This window comes from Arvicanthis niloticus, chromosome 10 (assembly GCF_011762505.2).
Source record: "Arvicanthis niloticus isolate mArvNil1 chromosome 10, mArvNil1.pat.X, whole genome shotgun sequence".
In the NCBI taxonomy this organism is placed as follows: domain Eukaryota; kingdom Metazoa; phylum Chordata; class Mammalia; order Rodentia; family Muridae; genus Arvicanthis; species Arvicanthis niloticus.
In genome coordinates this window covers 16,602,852-16,616,188 of record NC_047667.1, presented here as the reverse complement: position 1 = coordinate 16,616,188, position 13,337 = coordinate 16,602,852, and the positions used below count along the sequence as shown (strand labels likewise).

Here is a 13,337-nt window from a genome sequence, read left to right as displayed (position 1 = left end):
AGGTGTAGGTGTACATGTACATGTGTGTGGAAGCTGGAAGACAGCCTCTGCTGTCATTTTTATATGTCAAAAAAACATGTATTGTCTCAGGCCTGGGGCTTGCTGAGCAACCTGGGATAGCTGGCCCCAGAGCCCCAGGGGCCTGTCTGCTAGATTTCCACAGTGCTGGAATTCCAAGAGATGGCTCACAACTAAGTGTGCATGTATATTGCTTGAGCAGAGGATCTGTGTTCACGTCCTACCATCTAAGTGAGATGCCTTCAAAGCTTCCTTTAACACTAGGGGGATTGAACGCCCTCTTCTGGCCTCTGCAGGTACTGCATTCACGTGTACATGGCCATAAGGAGACACAAACATTATACATAGTTTTAAATGATAGTTTTTAAAAGTAAGCCAGAAGTTTATCCTCTAAATCTTCAGAGGTAATTCCACTATAAGGATTAGTGACCCTACTTCAGCTCTTCAATCTTGAAGGAAAACATCACTTTTAAAGGTAGCCTATCAGGTTTGAGGATGCAGAACAGTTTGGTACTTGACTGGCATGCATGAAACCCTGGGTTCCATCTGGTGCTCATAAGCTGGATGTGACGGACCGCAACAGGGAAGTGAAAGCTGGAGGATCAGAAGTTCAAAGCTATCCTCAGCTAGAAAGCAAGTTCAAGACCAGCCTTGAACTACAAGAAATTAGAGGAGGGAACATTGTTCACAAAGACAGAAAGTGATGGTAGAGAATATTCCACTTAATGGGAAGCAGGGATCCTCTCAGCCAGGAGTGGAGTCTTCGAAAGTCATCTCAGCAGGCAAGAGACTACTTAACCTATTTGTTTTAAAATTATAGACACTTTTCAGTCAAGCCTGAAGGGCAACCGAGATAGCTCCCGGAGGAAGTTAGAAACCCGGGAAAGCCATAGAGCAGGCTCTATTATAAAGATACTCCTTATTCATGTACACATCAGTGAAATCCCTATACTCCATTACATGGAAACAAAAGATATCCAGTTCTGTCCTCTGGTCAAAGTCCACTGGCATGAAATTCCTGTTTCCACATCTGTCTCCCTGAACTAGACCTCTCAAAGGCAGAGCCTGCAGCTTCCTGCTTGAACCCAGAGCCCTCGAGAGCATTCCAGAAGCATTATGGTGTCTGTAGTACCCATGATAGCACAAAAGTCTACAAATCACCTCCTTAAACATATGTAACTGTCCAACTCACAACTCACTTGCACCCAAATCAAGATTCACCTGCCTGTCTTCTTCCACCAAGAGTTCTACCGTCTCCCCAGGACTTTATATACTGCATAATCAAGAGAAACAAGGAAACCTGTACCCCCAGAGTCCTAGGACACAGAATTGTTGTCCCACTGAACATGGTGCTTCTGTTCAACCAGGTTTTAGGTAGCATTTCTGTTGCTGTGATAAAATTCTAACCAAATGCATCTTAGAGAAGAAAGGGTCTATTCGGCTTACACTCCTAGGTCACAATCTGTCTCTGAGGAAAGTTGGAGTGTGAGCCTGGAGGCAAGAGGCACTGAGGAATATACTTGCTGGCTCACTCACAGGCCAATGCTTAGCTAGCTTTCTTATATACCCACAGACCATCTGCCTATGAAATGGTGCTGCCCACAGTAGGCTAGGCCCTCCTCCTGTATTAACTAGCAGTCAAGACAATCACCCACAGACATGCCTACCAGCCAATATGATCTATGTAAATTCCTCAATTGAGGCTTTCCTCTCAGGAGAATCCAAGCAATGTTAAGATAACTAGAAGATACACAGTGGCTCCATTTTCTGATCAAGTCCTCCATGTCAAGCAAGACTCTATAGGCAGACTCCAGTGCCAAGCAGAGACCACTGAGCATACTCTGATTTGTGTTTTCATGTCTTTCTCTACTCAACAATTTCTATACTTCTCTGTCTCCCTCTCTCGTCCTCCATTCTCTCTCTCCCCACCACCACCCCGTACCTGGGAAACTACAAGGACCACCCCCTAGATACAGAGATGAAATGCTGACTAGAACATCATAAAAGAAAGAGGTCAGCTCACCTCTACTGACCACTCTCTACATTCAGAGTGAACTGTCTTCAGAGACAGCAGAAAGATGACTCACATCTCCACTGGGTGAAGCAGATCTGGAGCCCCTGAGCTTGCTTCACTGGCCAGCAGTATTTATTTCCTGGTCAAGTTTTGATGTTCCTTCAGTTCTTTCCCAGAAAGCTCTTCCAATCATGACACTGCCTCAACTAAATACCCAAGAGTTCTTATTAAGAAAGGTTAACATAACAGTATGGTTGGTGTTTTGCTCAGCCAATGGCTGAGAGCCACTTTTCCCTTTTTAATGATTTCCTGTGTCCTGTATGAACATAGATTGCGACATGAGACTTCCTCATCCAGAAACTGAAAATCCGGCTTGATCTCACTAGAGCACAATGAAAACAAGCTTCAGACGCAGCCATCTTCCCTCTGTTGACTACCCTTCATAAAACAAACGCCATCTTTAATATACATAAATTAAGCTACCACCAACTGATGATAGAAGTCAAAATTTTCTTAGATTTATGCGTCTGAGTGTTTTTGCCTGGATGTGTGTATGTATATCATGTGTATGCTTGGTGCCTGCAGAGGTCAGAAGAGGGCATTCGATCTCCTAGAAATGGAGTTACAGGTGGTTATAAACCACCACATGGGTGCAGGTCCTCTGCAAGAGTAACATGTACTCTTAATTGCTAAGCCAGGCTTCCAGGTCCTGATTTATTATTTTTTTAGAGGTCTCATAAATCCCATGCTGACCTCCAATTCACTATGTAGCTTCCGATAATCTTGAATTTCAGTTCCTCCTTCCTCACAGGCGCTCGAATTATAAACCAGTGTCATCATGGCTGACTTGTGAGGTGCTGGGAATGAAACTCCTGATATCAACCCTTTTGCATCTTAGAATGCAAGCTTTGAAGGCACGAGACAGGCCTCCTAAGTCTCCCCTGTCTTGATGTATTCACGATTCCAAAGCCATCCAAAATGTGATTAGACAAAAAGGGTACGGCCCAACCAGGGACACCTGTCTATCACCCTGCAAATTCATCCAAACCATCCTGTGTTTGTTTGCCCTGGTACACAAATACACACACACACACACACACACACACACACACACACACACACACACTTTCCCTATTTCAAGAGAAGGAATAAGAACATTACGCGAAGCCATGCTTTTAACCCAGTCAGTAGCACAGGTTCCCTACAAACAGAACGAGAACGTTTATTTTGCAAAAGGCCCATCCAGACCGGGCTCCTCCCCAGAAGAAAGCTCAAAGTCAAGGATAAAGTGACACAAGCAAATTGCAGTCTGTCTAGTCAGTGAAGTTCAACAAGGGAGCAGAGTCACGTCTTGCTATCAAGTCTCAAGGTCTTATTAACGTGTCGTCTTTTCCTTTAAGAAGGGAGTGTTTCTGAAGAAGCAAAACTGACGGAGAAGAGGGGGGCAGAGGATACAAACATGAAGGACACTCTATGAAATTTTAGGAAAACTTGTACATGCATGTGTGCATATGTGTGTGTGTGTGCGTGTGTGTGCGCGTGCACACATACAGCATCTATTTTGCATGTATATGAAGGCTAGAAGACAATCTGGACTGTCACACCCTTGAGCTTACCAAATAGGCTAGAGGCTGACTGCTAAGAGCCCCAGAGATCAGCTGGTTTCTTCTAGTGCTGAGATTACGAGTGTGCATCACCTTTCTGATGATGATGATGATGATGATGATGATGATGATGATGATGATGATTATGATAAAAAAATTCCATGAGTTCTGGGGATTAGAACTCAGCTACTCATGCTTGCACAGCAAGCACTTTACCAAGTGAGTCCCCTCCCCAGCCCAATCATTAATTTACCACTCTGTAAGGCCTGGGTAAGAGGTGGCTCAGTGTTTTAAATAAGGGTGTGTACGTTGTTGACAAGCTAATCCTCTGCACAACCCTTCTGGTTCCCTCACCCAGCATTTGGTATTTACCCCCAAAACAACAGGAAATGGGAGACAAGTGACTGCTGGGGCTTGGGATACTTGGCCAGGTCTGCTCTTTCCATTCCCATGAAGAGGGAAACTGCCAGTAACTCTCCCCCAGCCCCCAGGTCACCTGCAATGAGGCAGGTCCCCACAAGGAGCCCTTTACTTAGGAACTCTCCCTTCTGTTGTTTTCTTAATTGGAGGCTAAGAACAAGATATGGTTTTACCAAAGACTATAGTACAAAACGTCGAAAGTATCTTTGTGGGCTGTGGACACCACTTAACAGAGTACTTGCGCTTAGTAGAGTACTTGCGTATCATGCACGGAACCCAGGTTACATCCCTAGAACTATAGAAACTAGGTATGGTGTTTTGTTACTCTAGCTTTGAAGATACAGGCCAGAGGATCAGAAAATGAGGTCAGCTTCAGCTACATAGGAGTTTCAGACTAGCCTGGGCTGTATGAGGCCCTGTCACTCACAAAGTTCAGCCAAGAAAGGCCAAGCAGGCATACAGGGTGTAATTACGGTCATTCAACTTTTGCTTCCCTGGATGTTGAGCTTCCTGGCTGCCTGGACTCTACTGCGGGCCTTGGAACTACATAATTTCTTAGCTTTTCTTTAGTGGGACAAAGTCCAAGATCTGAGGACTAACCCAACTTGCATGAAGGGGAGCCTGACCCCAGCAGCAGAGATGGGTGGGGGGAGACCAGTTTCTGATGCACATAAGCTCACGTTATTTAGAGTGCCAAATAGAAGAATAAAAGAAATAGAAGCATATCCGATCTGTTTTTTCAGATATTCTACTCTAGTGTTCCTAAATAGCTAGACTAGCCATTCTTTGTCCCCCTTCCCCAACCTACCTCACCCACTCCTGTGCTAAGCCTACAGAAGTCTGAATAGCTAATCATTAGTCTTCCATTCCTTAGGAACCAATAATCTTTGAACAGCCAGCATGGTTTAATACAGTTTTTTTTTTTTTTTCTGCATTATGCACGGTGTACTGGCACTGCAGTGGAGTGCATAATATACAAATTTTCTTTATTGTTCTCATTAAGTACATATCTGGTCATTACCAAACTTTTCTAATTCACTCATTTCTATAGTGAGACTAAATTAAATGAGTTTATTTAAAGATAAATCTGAAGATAGGTGTATTGACTGCTTTTCTCCTAGCTGGGACAAAGACCCAAAAAAAACAACAAGTATTTTGGCTCATAGTTTTAGGACAGGGCCAGCCATGGAGGGGAAGGCTGGAGGGTAGGAAGGCTGAGACAGATGGGCACAATGCAACCCCAATCAGGAAGTTAGGAGCAATGAATGATGGCACTCAGCTAATTTTCTTCTTCTTTCTTTTCTTTTTATTTTGATTGTTATTCAGTCTAGGGGTAGCATCATCCACATTTCAGGGATTTCTTTCCTGTTCAGTTTAACCTCTCTGAAGATGGCCTTACAGCTACGTCCAGACATGTATCTCCTAGAGATCCAAGTTGACAATGAAGAATGACCACACATACAACTGATAAATTGAGTGGCATTGCTAATAGTATGACTAGACTTTTGCAAATGCATGTCTCCTTAGAGAATACTAGTCTGGTTTTTGGTTTGTTTGTTTGTTTGTTTTTAACTAAAGAGCAAGGAGATGGCTGAGTGGACAGTCATTTGCTGACAAACTTCAGGACCCATATGGCAAGGGAGTACTAATTCCTCCCGGGCAGTGGTGGCACACGCCTTTAATCCCAGTGAAGACCCCCAAATTAGGGAGACCCTTACTCAAGCCTCTGGAAATCACGGCCACCCAAGAACTCTCGCAAGACACCGTACCTGGATGCAAACGGCAGAGGTTTATTAGGGAAATAAGCCGGCTGTCAAACTGCAAGCTCTCTCGCAAGAGCAAGCAAGGTTTGGCCCTGAGTGATGGGTACGGGGTCTTTTAAAGAGCAAAACCACAAACCAGGGGAGTGGGGAGGGGGTGAGAGGTTGCCAAGGATATATAACATGAGAATAATGATACATTTCAAAGAAACCCACCCTAAAAGGTTAATAGCCATGGAAATTACCCAGTACAATCATTTTCTCAAAAATGTGGTTTCACCAAGTCACTGCCCTACCTTGTCATTTATCAACTATTTATTCTCACTAGCTCCAGCTGTAAAGCCACAGCTCTGTCATTGTGTTTTTACCACCTGAATGACTTTCACTCCTTACAGCCAGTTCCTGGAACTGGCCTGGCTTGTCTCAGAGAAAATTTTCCATGTCCCTAAAAGAACTTAAAAGGCATCTATATATGTATATATCCTATAAAAATGATTTTTATAATTTTTCATTCTTCACCAGCACTTGGGAGGCAGAGGCAGGTGGATTTCTGAGTTCGAGGCCAGCCTGGTCTACAGAGTGAGTTCCAGGACAGCCAGGGCTACACAGAGAAACCCTGTCTCAAAAAAAACAAAAACAAACAAAAAAAAAGTACTAATTCCTGTTAGTTGCAAGTTGTCCTCTGACTTCCATAATGCCCTGTGGTGCACATGTAAACATTCATGCACTCATCCATATATGTACATGTGCACACATACATGCACTCATCCATATATGTACATGTGCACACATACATGAAATGAATGTCATCAAAAATGGTTTTTAAAGAGACATTTTAAAAATTGAACCAAGGGAGGCTAGAGAGTTACTTAACAATTAAGAGCACTTGTTTGTGGAAAGAACCTGGTTCAATTCCCATATGGTGGTTCACTACCATCTGTAACTCCAGTTCTAAGGGAACCAACACTCTCCTCTGACTTCAACAGCTACCAGGCATGCATGTGTCGTACAGATATACATGCAACAAAACACCCATACCCATAAAATAAAAAAAAATAAAAAAAAAATAAAAAAAAAGAATTGAACCAAGATACAGAAAGCTCTAGAACAAAGTGTTCTTTTAATGATTCCTTGGGACTCTTCACCTATCTTCCCAGTAAGAAATTACTAGAAAGACAGCAGCAACACTAAAGGAAAAAGCATGAAACCTTCTCAAAATATACCACAAGTCCTTTCACCTTAAAATACGAGGTACCCCTGACCAGCTGAGATTCGTGAACTTTATTAAATGAGGACACACAAGACTCTAAGGCAGTAGCTAAATTCTGAGCCACACAAAAATCACTTTGCCAAGCCTTTAGGCACTGACCTCCTGGGGGTTGGCAGGGTGGCAGGCAGGAGCGGGCCACACGTGACCAACAACAATTGATAATACCTATCATTGTAGACTTGAGCCTGAGGTCAGGGAGTCCTGCAGAGGGGAGGGAGAGACAAAAGGAGGAAGAAGAAAGGTAGAGCTAGCTTACTCCTATTGAGTCATGCCAACATATGGGGTGTTCTTTATCTTAAGGGGACCCTTCTTCTACCAGAATAGCTGATCTTATAGCTAAGATTTAGCAGGATGTGTCTTAAGTAAACTGAATAGTAATTCCTAAATCAAATCTAAGAGGAGAAGAAAGAGAAAAGACTGCCATTCATTTCGGAGAATTCATCTTAATGACATTCGCATGCCTCTACCCCGCCAGCAAAGGTCAAGGGGTTTACTCACCAACCCAATCGTGCCCAGCACAATTATAGAACCACGGAAAAACTTAGCGTCCTATATGCTATCAGGAACTAGAGAATGGGGTCTTCAGGTAGCTCTCCTAGCATTCAGGGCGCAGACACCTGAACGTATCCCAGTCTGTTTTTCTCTTCGGGTGTGTCTGACTACTGGCTTCCGGTCACTCCCCAGGGCTTCTAGTCATAGCATTCATCAGCCTGCTGCACACCTCAGTGACTCCAGGGCCACCTTCTTCTAGAACTTGCCTTATTTGGAGTCCTGGGCTCTGTGCTAAGTCCTGGTCCTCACTTGCTTCTTCTCCCTTCCACAAAGTGAGAGCAACTCACCAGTCCACCTTGCAGGAGAGACAGAAGCCTAGACAATGCTAGGTCATGACCTGAGGGACCGTACCAAGACTAGGACCTCTTAGCCCTGTGTGCCTCTTGCTCTCTATTTAAACCTAAACCTTATGTCTGGACCCTGAGATGGTCAGTGGGGTCAGTGGCCCTCTCTCTGCTTCCTGTCATCACTCACTTAGCTGGCCTGTTGAGGATGATGGGCTGGTCCGAGATTGTTGGGGCTGCCGGTCCTGACCTTGACAGCATAGCTCTGGGGACATACTTACTAAGGGCAGTGTCTTTGGGACAAGAAACACAGGAGGAATTCAATAACTTTGTATCTGTTGACTAGGCAGTTTTATAACTCAAGGTCTTATAGAGTTTTATTTGAGATTCTGTCTTCAGCTTCCTGGAGCAGTCTGCTTCCTGGTTCCCACTGGCTCTAACTCTGTCTCTACTGATTTCTCCACTTTCTCCTTTTGGATGACCAGGGTTCCCTTTTCTGCTAGCTGGCGGCCTTTTCACCTTCCATTGTATCTGGTTTCAATTGCTTCTTATATCCGGTTTTCCTTAGCCTTGGGGCTCCATGCTACTTGCTAACCACCAAATTTTCTTTTGAGTCTCTTCACCCAACTCCCTGAAATATAATCTCAGTGGCCCAGGAAACAAGGATACAAAGGCACAAAGGCACAAATTAGCATCCCCAGCAGGGACAGAAAAGATAAGAGGAAATCCTCTCAACAATAGATGCCAGTGGCATTCATTATCAATTTAAAAAAAAAAAAAAAAAAAAAAAAAAAAAAAAAAAAAAGCCTGGCTCAGTGGTAAAGGAGCTTGCAAACAAAGCTCCTTAAAGAGTTTGCTCTCTGAGACCCAGAGGGAGAAGACTCTCACCAGTTACCTTCTGACTTCCGTGTGTGTGTGTGTGTGTGTGTGTGTGTGTGTGTGTGTGTGTGTGTGTATGTGTGTGTGTGTGTGTGTGTGTGTGTGTATGTGTGTGTGTGTGTGTGTGTGTGTGTGTGTGCGCGCGCGCGCGCGCGCGCGCGCGTGCGGGACATAGCTCAGTCATAGTGCTTACCTAGTAGATATGAAGCCCTGGGTCGGCTCCCCAGGACCATGTAAACCAAGTGAGGTGGTGCATAGCTGTAATGATAGCACTGGGAAAGGGAAGACTAGGAGTTCAAGGTCATCCTCAGCTACATAGTGAGTTCAAGTTCCAGGTCAGCCTAGGCTATAAGAAACACTTTAAAAATAAAAACTTAAAAAAAAAAAAAAATAGAGGCTGAGAGGATGGCTCAGGTGGGCAAAGTGCCTGCCTGGAAAGCACGAAGGCTTGAGTGTCTGAAACACCAGTGTTCTGTGGGCGAAGGAGATAAGAAGATCCGGGTGGGGGCTCCCTGGGCAGGCAGTCTCGTTGAGTTGAGCTGAACATAGCTCCTCTAGGTTCAGTAAAAAGCCATGTCTCAATAAACAAAGCAAAGAGAGAAGGAGAGGGACAGGGAGAGGGACAGGGAGCAAGCACAGTAGCAAAAGACATCAAACATTGATCTCCAGCCTCCATATGAAGGCACACACAAGTGCACATACATACATACATACATACATATATCATACATGCTAAGGAAATCCTCCCCCACAGTCATGCATCCAAAGTGTCTGTATTCACTCTTCTTTTTAAAAACAATTCCATGATAGCAAGACCCTCTCAAAGGGTGAGGGTGGGGGCTGTCCAGCCCAACAGATGGTAAGAATCAAGAGAACTGAAGGAGAGGAGAGATCAGGAGATAAGAGAATCTCCATGGAGACTGCAGAAATCATTAAGAAAAGTCCTGCGAGAGCAGGATTCTGGTCCTTCGTGGATGGGTAGAGGCATCCACTACTCAGCAGAAGGCTTCCTGGCACCCCAAGCCTGCTCTGGTGAAGAGGCAGAGGTGCAGACAGGTACAAGATACATTTGCCCACGTGTCTACTGGCCCAGGAAACTTCCAGCAGCATACAGAGACACTTCAACAGAGGTCAGGTCTACGGAGTTCCATCTGAAGAAGTTCTGTGACTTGTCCAGAGCCACAAGCAGGAGGGAACTGCACAGTGCAGAAGTCCCCAGAAGTCCCTCGCCCTCCCGCAGCCTCCACACACCCTTGCTGCTATGAGCAGCTTTTGGGTCACTGTAAAACCACATTCTAGGCTTCAGTGAGGAGAAAACATTAAAAAAAATTTTTTTTTTTTTTTTTTGAGACAGAGTATCATGTATTCCAGGCTAACCTAGAGCATGCTATACACTGGAGGACAGAAAGGATCCTCCAGCCACCACCTCCTGAGTGACGGGGTTGTAGGAATAAAGGACAATGTCTAGGTTTGGAAAAGTATTTGTTTATATATGATGCATAAATATATGTATAAGGATATAAGTGAGGGAAAGAGAGAGAGAAGACAGAGACAGAGAGAAAGCATGTAGAGGTCAGAGGTCACTTCGAATATAACATCTCCAACCCACCTTGTCTGAGATTGTCTTTAGGTCTTCACTGCTGTGCTCACCAGGCTAGCTGGCCCCCAGCTTCTTTCTAGGCCTCTCTTTTTACTGTTTCCTATCTGGCCTCAAAATTAGCTGAGGTTACATTTGCCACTGTCTGCAGCTTTATGTGGGTTCCCAGGCTTCGTATTCGGGTACTCACCTCCAGGCAAAATGTTTCTTCTTTTTTTTAATGCAAAAATGACAGCTGTTGCTGAGGCATCTCTCTGAGTTAGAGTGGCTGCTAGTTCACATGAGCAATGAGAAAAAGGGCAGAGAGGAGACAGGGAAGAGGGAAGAGGGAAGAGGAGAGAGAAGGAAACAGGAGGCCGACAGGAAACACGCTCTCACATCAAAGGGCATAGAAGCTGATTTACTCTGGGGCCTAGTGTGAGTGAGCACAACCCAGGATCAAAGGTCAGTTACCGCAGAGACCATGTTCCCATGAGGAAACAGTTTTATAAGTTTTTTATAGTGGCTAAACAGAGAAAGTCATAAGCCAGCACTTTGTAAATACATTGCTGCATCATTGGGTAAGCAGTTACAGTAACACCCGGAAATCTCTACTATAGGCCTGGGATGCCATCTGATGACTTCCTTAGGTTCCGAAGGCTGGGGGAAGGAAGAGGTCTGATAACACTCATGAGGATGTCAGGTCAGACCCCAGAAATGGGCAAAGAATGGATAAAAGTAGCCCAGGATAATCTCGCTCTAGACCTGCAACATTCCAACTCTTCGAAACTGGACTTAGATTTAAGCATCTGCCTCGAACAGCTTTTTTCTGGGAACTTCAATTCAACGTGGCCTCAGTCACGTTACAGAGGAGGCTCTGAGGAATATGACAACTTCTTCTTTCTTCTCCTCATCACGGATCTTCAGCTAAAGAAACTCAACTGCTCTTAAACACCAGGATAAGCAAGCTCGGGATATTTCCTATGTGCTAAGAACACTGCAGGAGAACACAGCCTGTACAAACCTAGTTCCAAACGGCAAAATCTGGCCTCAACAATAGAATGACCTGAGTATTTAAGAACAAAGATTCCAAGCCTACAAGACGGCTCAGCAGGAAAAGGCACTTACCATCATGTGAAGGAGCCTTTGACTTACACACACACACACACACACACACACACACACACACACACACACACACACGCAATACAAAATTTTAAACAGAAGACAAAGACAAAATAATTGGTTTATTACAGGCCATTCTCGTGACCTGCCCTCAGCCCCACAGGGGAGGCCCCTCCCAAATGACAACTGACATTTCCTTGTGCACCTGCTGGACCCTGGACTTCTATGCTCTCATTTAACATGTTTGTATGCACTGGTTCAAACGACCTGTCTCAACCAGATCAAAGAACATTACAGAGGGCAAAGACAACACCCTCCCCATGGTATGTACACAGATCTCTGGATAAGAACAAGCTCACAAAGGCTTCTTTATTAAGAGTAGTTGTGGTGTCCATGAGATGGCCCAAGAGGCAAAGGAACTTGCCATGCAATCCTGAGGACCTAAGTTCAATCTCCGGGTCCCACAGTGGAGAAAACCAACTTTATAAAGCTATCCTTATGATGCCCACAGATGCGCCTTAGCATGCATACCTACATGCACTGCCTCAACACACACAAACACACACACACACACACCAATAAAAATAAATAAAGACAATCCCACAAGAAAGTTTAAAATGTAGGTTGCCAACACAGAAATTAAAATCTGATTTACTCTTTTTTTTTTTTTTTTTAAATTTGGGTTTGAAATCAAAACTATCTTCCAGAGGATGCAGGCACTGTCTTAATGTCAGGTTCACAGACATGTATTTTATGAGCACAGGACCTGCCTATTTACAAACTCTGATAAGGATTCACAAGAATCACAGAGGAAGAGAGAAAATGCAGACATGTTCCCAAACAGGGTAGGAGAGAGGAAGCAAGGAGCCCTGGGAAAGGGCCTACAACCCCAGGAAAATGAGAGTATGGATTCTACAGGCATCTTCATTCCTTGGCCTGCATCTTTACACCAGTAAGGATGGAGGCAGAACGTCCAGCGAGGCTAGGGGAGATAGTGCAATCTAAAGCACCGGCTCTACAAACAGAAGTACCTGAAAGCGTGTAAGGAAAGATGGCCATGGTGATCCATGCTTATATCCACAGCGCTGGCAGGCACTGGGGCTCACTAGACAACCAGTCTAGCATACTTGGTGAGTTCCAGAATTCCAGAGAAAGATTTTGTTTGTCCAAAAAAAAAAAAAAAAAAAAAAAAAAAAAAAAAAAAAAAGTGCATACTTAGGGAGACAGCTCAATGGTTACTTGGGGTGTAAGCATGGGACTAGGAGTTCAGACTCCCAGAAACCCAAGTAAATGCTAGGTGAGCATGGTGGTCCACCTATTATCCCAGTCTTTGAAGTCAAAGACAGGGGATTCCTCAGAATAAGCTGGCTAGTAAGACAAGCCATATCAGTGAACTCTGGACTCAATTGAGAGATCCTGCCTCTATAAGAAAAGTTCAGGACAGTTCTCAGGCTCCACCTCATTTTTACGCGCGCACGTGCGCGCGAGCACACACACACACAGAGACACACACAAATGCACATACACATGCATATCACACACATGAAAAAAAAACATGGTAGATAGATTCAGGAGAATGTCTGAGCTTGTCCTGTGGTCTTCCCAAATATGTGCACAAACGTTCACACACAGACATACGCTCATTTACAGCAGCAGAGGGACAGAGAACAGCAGTCACTGTGGCCACGCTGCTTTTCTTGCACAGCACTTACCATCCATCAGCCCTGGCAGGTACAGGCCTTGATAGTATGGGACAAATCTATCCAGACAAAGACTATGACATAGCCTGTCACTTCTAGGAAGGAAACCAGATTTATAACCCAGCACTTGGAACT

General features: G+C 44.5%; 1 protein-coding gene across 10 annotated transcripts in view; it reads right to left on the bottom strand.

The window, feature by feature from the left end:
- Positions 1–13,337, bottom strand: part of Mgat5 (alpha-1,6-mannosylglycoprotein 6-beta-N-acetylglucosaminyltransferase) — a 284,487-nt gene that overhangs the window by 203,599 nt on the left and 67,551 nt on the right. Inside the window, exon 1 of one of the 10 annotated variants that reach the window (XM_076941074.1) lies at positions 10,589–10,708. The exons of 8 other annotated variants lie outside the window; for them this stretch is intronic. The gene's annotated coding sequence lies outside the window, so the exon portion shown is untranslated. Of the gene's footprint in view, positions 1–7,584; positions 7,714–10,588; positions 10,709–13,337 lie in introns of those variants that run through there. One more of the 10 variants, XM_076941075.1, reaches the window with a different exon arrangement.